Here is a 6,584-nt window from a genome sequence, read left to right as displayed (position 1 = left end):
AACATTCTGCCGAAGTGCTTCCAGACGCTCATTTCGACCCAAGTCAGACCGCTTTTTCAATACGCAAACCGGTTTTTCTACTCAGGACGCAAGAGAGACGTAACCCTGCACCCCGACGCTTTCGTATGTGAGTTCTCACGAAGTCATGCTTACTACCGCGCCCTAGGAAGTTGAAAAGAAGTGCTTCAGCCTTTTTTGCTTGCGCCTTCCGGCTGGATGGAAGTCATTGAACGGCAAGAAGAAACGCGACTCGGTAAGTTCGCAATAGACCTTCGGTCCTGTGTGTCAACCCGTTAATCCGTGATCCTGCGGTCAAACTAGCTATAGCCAAACCGTAGCCAATCAAACCACTGGATTTCCAAGGTCTCACAACCTCGACGTTTGCACCCAGTGTGGACCCCGGGTCATGACGTCAATCCCGAGATTTGGTGTGTCAGCGAAATTTCGGGCAAAAAGTGAGTTCTTACAAGTAACTTAATTCTTACAAACAGTGGAGGGAGAAGAAGCGACGTCAGTAAAGAATGGTGGCCGCGTTCAATCAGCTGGTGCGCGCGATGACGCTTCCAGTGTGCACACAACAGTGAGTTTTCATAATTTCTTCGGTGGAATTTGGTGCACAGGACACATATCGTGATAGATTTATATCACCCGGGTTCTTGCTTTGCGATCCGCCGCTGAGGCAGAGGGAGTATGAAGGGGAAATTCCATCATTCGTCGGTAGCCTGGGAGGGCTTCGGCTGATAGATTGACAGGTGCATTTATCTTGGCGGCTGCGTAAGCCGTGACCGTAGGCACCACCAATGCGAGAGCAAAAAATTTGCCAGTTTGTCGCCAAGAACGAATACCCTTGGGGTTAAAAGCATCGATGCTTTTAACCCCAAGGGTATTCGTAAGCACGATCGTGCTTACAAAGCCTCCTTGGGAATAGTCCCACATTATGGCTGTAAAACTTGGTCCTTTTGATCTGAAAACCCCAAACGCCCCCAGATACTCGATCACTGATGTCTGCATAGCGTGACAGGTGTTAAATGACTACAGTGGACGCTTGGTGTTCAACGCTGATGCTTCGGCGCCGTACAATCATGATTTGTCAACTTTCGCAAAGGACAAAATACTTCAGCGTGTTGGGGCCAGATAAGGCCCATCCAGGCATCTTGGAGGAAACTTTCCCAGGCTGGAAAAACATCTCTACCTGACGTTTATCAGTCTTCCAACGAAGAAGACCCGCTCTCTGCTTCTGAAAGATAGTCATGGCAGTCTACAAATCTGGGAACCATGTATCTCCCAGCAGGTACAGATACATTGGACTCACCAGCATACCGTGTAAGAAGATGTAATACTTTCTTGTGCAAGCTCTTTTAAATCACCCATCTACCAACAGCTTGATATGTCCGATGAAAGACAAATTTCTCGATGGCGGGTCCTAAACATCGCTACTCCACTAACACGGTCGTGTGAGGGTGCTATGTCGGTGCTAGGTGCTATGTTGTGAAACACCGATGCAAACATATAGGTAGGTATGGTTTAGCATAAAAGGGACACTTTTGAGTTTGAGTTCTGTTGGCGTGGCCCACTTATCAGGATGGAGTATCGGCGAGTCTCGCTACACTTAGCTACCGGCGCTAAAAGAAATCATCATCCTCGCTGCTGCACAATCGTGATTTATTTGAAAGCCTTAGTGTGAAGAAAAGAATAAAGGTGGACAGGGATGGGGCTTAGTGCTACCTTACTGCAATCATTCCGAGGTGCATAAGCCTCCAGACACTCATCCAGGCAATCTGGATAGAAACTAACAACACGAACACCATCGACTATCAGCCGTATCTTGCAGCATCTCCAACCAGGCGGAATAGGGATCAAGCGTTATCGAACATGAAAGACTAGCACAAACAACACCTAAACGTTCCGTAATCTCTTTCATACCCCTCTTCCGGGTCAAGGATTGGCCACCTCTCTGCTTTAGCCATTCTGAATTGGGCGTGAAGGACACCGCCGGGCAAACGATGGTTAGACACATGCGATGCATTGTCTAACTAACGCAGCTTCTGGTGCTGGACACATTCTTCAATAGAAGTTCCCGTTACACAACCGAGAACTCGCTTTCCAATTGCCTCGTTACAGATTTGCTGACACAAACCCACGCATGGTCCGTAGGCACTGCCATAGTGCCTGACGGTCCACAGAGTCAAGGATAGGTTTCGAATCAAGGAACACAACTATTGTTGGTTGCTCGAAGCAGTCCTGTTCCAGAATCTGTCGGAGGTTGAATATTTGATGGAAGCATCTCCTTGCAGGACGGAACCCGGCTTCGTTTTCGCGGATCTGCCTCTCCCTATGTGCAGTCAACCGTCCAAGGATAAGGCCAGAGGAAACTATCGAGGGTGCGATGGTTCTGTGGTTAGTGCGCGAATTTACTGACCGGAAGGTTCGTGGTTCGAACCTGACCTCTGCCTCCCAACTTTCCCTGCCTAGGATTGGGCGACCTGGCATTATTCCATCCCTCGTGCTTCCTTCTGGTAGCATGGCAGTTAGGCGCTGAAAGGGTGCTGCAGCTAAACGATTTTTTCACACAACGTTCGCGTCCCCTTTTTCGTAGATAGGATTGACTGTCCCGTTCTTCAGGCACTTTCTATTCGTCCCAAATAGCACAAATAATCTTCGTCAGTTGGGTCATCAGGGATTCTCTGCTTTCTTTGAAGGAGGCTGGTTGCAGACTATCTGGTCCCGATGTCTTTTCACGTTCCAGTACGGATATATCGTACTTCATTCCATCTTTCAGCGAGCAATCAAACTTTACACTCCATTCGCCCGTCCGCACTATCTTCACGGGCTATGTTGCAGGAGGCCAGCTAAACTGTTCTTCGAAGTGGTCGGCCCATCTTTGAAGCCGGTGTTTTTGTGAGTTCCACTGAACATTACTTTCCTAGGGCCAATGAATCTTATCAGTTGCTCTAGGGCATGGTTGTTTCCTGTAGAAAAAGCTTTCGATGTTCATCAGAACTCCCGGTCTTTCCTTGAGCTCTTTACTGTTTGGCGTTTGAAGGATTTGCGTGCGCCGTCGTACCGGTTGTCTGCTGGTATTGATTTCCTGACATCAGTCATGGTGAGCGATCTCGACGACATCCAGCCGTCCTGTGGTCGCATCGGAGAAGTCGGATAGACAGCACCGAAGGCCGATCACATAGCTCCTTTCTCATTTTGCCACGCTTCATCCACTTGCTCAATACCAATGTGGTATTGGTTTATTGTGGAGAGTTGTTGGGCTGCTTAGCTTGATACCGCTGAGCTGTGGTAGTTTTTCGAATGACTCGGAAGGGCCTGAGGGGAAACGAGCTGTCAAGTGTTCACTCACTATGGCGTGATCGGAGTCAAGTTGTGTGTCACAGAAGCAACCGCAGTCCCGAATTGTAGCTCTCCACCGGTGGCTGATGGCCACGTGTTCCAACTGGGTCCACGGTTGATTTGCAGTTGGTGGCTGCAGGTTTACGCGATGCGAACGTTTATGCTGAAAGTTCTTACTAGCCAGAAACAATTCATGATCAGCACACAACTGAAGGAGTCGATCTCCGTTGTCTGTGCGGCGAGCATAGACTCCGAATTGACCGCCCAATGTGATTCCAAAGAGCTCAGACGACCTACTTGAGCTTTCAGGTCACCTTCAAGGATCACAATGTGTGTGCTTCTTGCTTGACGAATGGGCCCGGATAACTTTTCAGTAGAAGGTGTCCTTCTCAGCGTCAACTGCAGTCATTTGGGTCATAAGCCGACACTACAAACAGGCACCGATTTTAATGCCGAGAGGCTTTGAGGTTGATTGAGCTGGATAACCAGACGGCGCAAAGATGACTTTCACTGGGATCCATTCCAGCAAAGTGCGTTCAGTTCTGGGGCTGAGTGCAAATCTCACACCATATAGCGAATATACACTCATTTGCAAACTAATTTGGTTCTTTCGAGAGACTCACCTGGAACCCAGCTGAATCTCGTTTATGATGTTCTCACGGGTCTCCACGGGTCATCGCTTCTGGATCACCGGACACACGAAGAGAGAAATGTGAAAGACCTGAGTTTATCTTTGGCGTTATGAGATGCATAATCACGCTTGAGTCATGTATGCGTGTTTCGGGGACACAGCATACATCAATTTGAAGGGAGTACAAGGTGTGAGCGAGCATTGCCTTTTTGTCATTTTGACATAGAGTACGGACGTTAAAAACTACATAGGAAGGATCTTGTGGATTTAGAAAGGCGTTATTTTGTTTATTGTTAGTAAGCGGCTGGGAACCTAAGGCCCTTCAATGAAATAATTGACAGTCAATTGACCCAAAAACGTTTGCTTGTGTGGTGGGAATGGGTTGGGGGGAACATCGGTGGACACTGAAATGTGCGGGCAAGTGATACTTCCCGGTTTCCCAGGCCGAGGAAGGCGGTTTGTTTGAGGTACCTCACCTTGAGCCTTTGACTCAGAAGTCTGATCCACAGTGCAGTGGGAGGATGTATGGTTGTGTTTGAGGACTCAAAAGTTTAGCCCGCGAGGCAGCGGACAGTAGGGGCTTTTTTAAGACCACGCCGATGACTCATTAGTATAACCTGCTCGGCTGCAGGGGGTTGGCCTCACCCGATGGAACAGGGAGTAAAGCGCCACTGTCACCCTTGATGCAGCTGCGCAAACTAGGTGCTTTCTGATCAGCACCGGATTCTTTGGCTGTAAAGGTATTTCGACCGTACTGAATAATGCGCTGGTGGTCATGGTCAAGCGTTGAGTGATCCGAGTGTGCGGTTTTTAGGGCTGACCTTTTCTAACCCCTCCCCCGGGGAAACGCAGCATCAGTGCTTCTATGAATATGGACATGCTGGTTGCCTGAGGGAAACGCCTTACTGCGTTCGTACTCCTATAGAGGAGAACAGCACGACTTTACCCCCAGACCGCCTCGTAGCACAATTACTCGTAGTATGGAGTCTCGCTTCTCTTGGCCTGACTGCTCCCTTTTGACCTTCATGGCATATTGGCAACTTGTGGAACGAATTTCCAGTCAGTGCAGCACTCAAGCCCTACCACCACGTCGTGGTAGCTCTGGGTAGGGTGCGTTCGATAGAATCGAACACTAAGACTGTAGGGGGCGAGGTGGCTCAGTGGTTTGTGCGCGAATTTACGGACTGGTCCGACCACTGCCTCTCGACTTCCCCTGTCTAAGCTTGGATAACCCGGTGGTATCCCGGCGTTCGTGCTTCCTTCTGGCGACATGGCAGTTGGGCACCGAAAGGTTTGACCATTTTTAGCGGTTGGTCTAGCCACTCTCTCTACTTGCTTCCGGCTGTGCTTCTCTGGTGATCCAGAGGCCGCCGTGGCAGAGTGGAAGGATCCTTGGTTGACTGGGTACCCGTTGATAGTGACAGACTGTCTTTATACAGTATTAACTTCCGAAATAGCCCATGTCACCCGACCACATGGCGTTCTCCAACGGCATTCCGTCCACTAACTCAAATCGATCGTATTGCCGTCATTTACCGATGGCGCAGATCAATAGCTGACTGCCGGTCGTTTTTAAACATGCTTGTGGATTCCGACCACGCGCTCATCCGGAGTCGCTTCGTCCTACATTTTCCGGGACCGCGTAAGGTCCGGACAAACCGCTTGGCAACTTTAGAGACTAGCTGATCGAAATGTCACACGAACTTACCAGAATCGTCCATTCCGAATGCTCCACCATCAGATGTGAGCTCATTCTGGGACGAGATCGTTACCTCGCTGCACAGTGCTGGAAATTTCGCCTGTGGCACGGCACCACCAAACTCAATCAAGCACTGGGTTTCAGATCGAACGGTGAGACTGATCAAGTCCCCGGAAAACATCCCAGCCGGTCGCGAACACTACCTGACACGAATTATCAGAGGTCACGTGGAAGCGAGCATGCGAGCCAAGCGTGAAGTGTGGCTGACACGGAAAGCCAAGGAAATTTAAGAAGCCAAGAAAGCCGATAATTGACGTGGTACTGGCGTGCTTTTCGCCTGATCCCGTCGTCAACCGTGGCTGCATCAAGCCACCTGTTTCGTATGGGACCGAATATACCTTTTCCGCTTCCAAAACGACGTTTCAACGCTCTGTAGAATAGAAAGCCTCAGTATCACTTGGATGCGGAAGTGCTGTGATTTCACAGTCCTGATTTTCGAGGTTGTTTCCCTTTCCACCAGATTTGAGTTGCTGATCTGGAAGGTTAAAGGACTGTCACAGGGTCTACGTTGGACTTCGACCGACTGGCTTGGCCTCCGTCAAGGCAGGGATATTCGTCCTCCTCTATGTCGGACCTTTTGGACGGATGCATAATTTTAAGCCCCCTCGGTTGTTCCAAGTAACATCATTTAAGAGCTTATTCAAGTATAGGAGCTTGTCGTGGCCTTTCGTGAGGGTCCTGCCAGCAATTTTATCTAAACTGTGATTTATAGTCGGTGGGCATCTTCACCTCATGAATTTCAGTGCGTTCATACTGGATCGCATCCAGATGGACAAGTATGGTACGGTAACGCATTGGTACGGCAAACGATGGGCTTGAAACTATGCATTCAGTATTCATGCGCCTTGCACA

The 6,584-nt window shown here is 49.3% G+C and overlaps 1 protein-coding gene across 1 annotated transcript in view; it reads left to right on the top strand.

The window, feature by feature from the left end:
• Nucleotides 1-374: 374 nt before the first annotated feature.
• The window catches only part of T265_05018 (hypothetical protein), a gene marked incomplete at both ends in the record, with an annotated part of 55,219 nt that continues 49,009 nt past the window's right edge, over nucleotides 375-6,584 (top strand). Inside the window, one exon of the mRNA XM_009169908.1 lies at nucleotides 375-580. The remainder of the gene's footprint in view (nucleotides 581-6,584) is intronic.

The sequence above is a fragment of the Opisthorchis viverrini genome, assembly GCF_000715545.1.
Source record: "Opisthorchis viverrini unplaced genomic scaffold opera_v5_88, whole genome shotgun sequence".
Lineage (NCBI taxonomy): Eukaryota > Metazoa > Platyhelminthes > Trematoda > Opisthorchiida > Opisthorchiidae > Opisthorchis > Opisthorchis viverrini.
The sequence above is the reverse complement of the archived record's forward strand: the minus strand, read 5'-3'. Positions and strand labels throughout refer to the sequence as shown.